This window comes from Arachis ipaensis, chromosome B03 (genome assembly GCF_000816755.2).
Source record: "Arachis ipaensis cultivar K30076 chromosome B03, Araip1.1, whole genome shotgun sequence".
In the NCBI taxonomy this organism is placed as follows: domain Eukaryota; kingdom Viridiplantae; phylum Streptophyta; class Magnoliopsida; order Fabales; family Fabaceae; genus Arachis; species Arachis ipaensis.
The window spans coordinates 21,472,490-21,473,012 of NC_029787.2; positions in this window are offsets into that span (position 1 = coordinate 21,472,490).

Genomic DNA, 523 nt, shown 5'->3' on the forward strand with positions numbered 1-523 from the left:
TGACTATTTGATATGAAAATTGAAAATTTTTTATCTTAATTTATTCTCAAAAAAACTTTTAAATAAAATTAAGATTAGGTTTTTAATGCTGTGTAAGGAACAAATTGAGATAAAGAAAAAATACTTTCAATTATCATTTTAGATATTTATTAAAAAATCTAGGGAGATAATTGTTAGTTCGAACTAACAATTATTAACGAAAAAAATAAGACTTGAAAGAAGTGCAAGAAAGGTTACTAAGTTCAAATAATAAGATAGAGAAGGAACATATGGAGGAGGATGAAAAATGGTAATGGCCACTTGATGGTTAACAAATCGATGAGACTGCAAGAAGGGAATGAAAGTCACATATGAGATTGCATAGAGAAGTTGAAAATTTGGAATATTATAAGAAGGTAGATACTTCAATAAAAATTTTATAATTATCTTTATGTAAAAATATTTTATTTTGATTATTAAATAATAAATTATAGAATTTAATTTTTATATGTTATAAAAATATTATTTTTATTTAAAATACAGT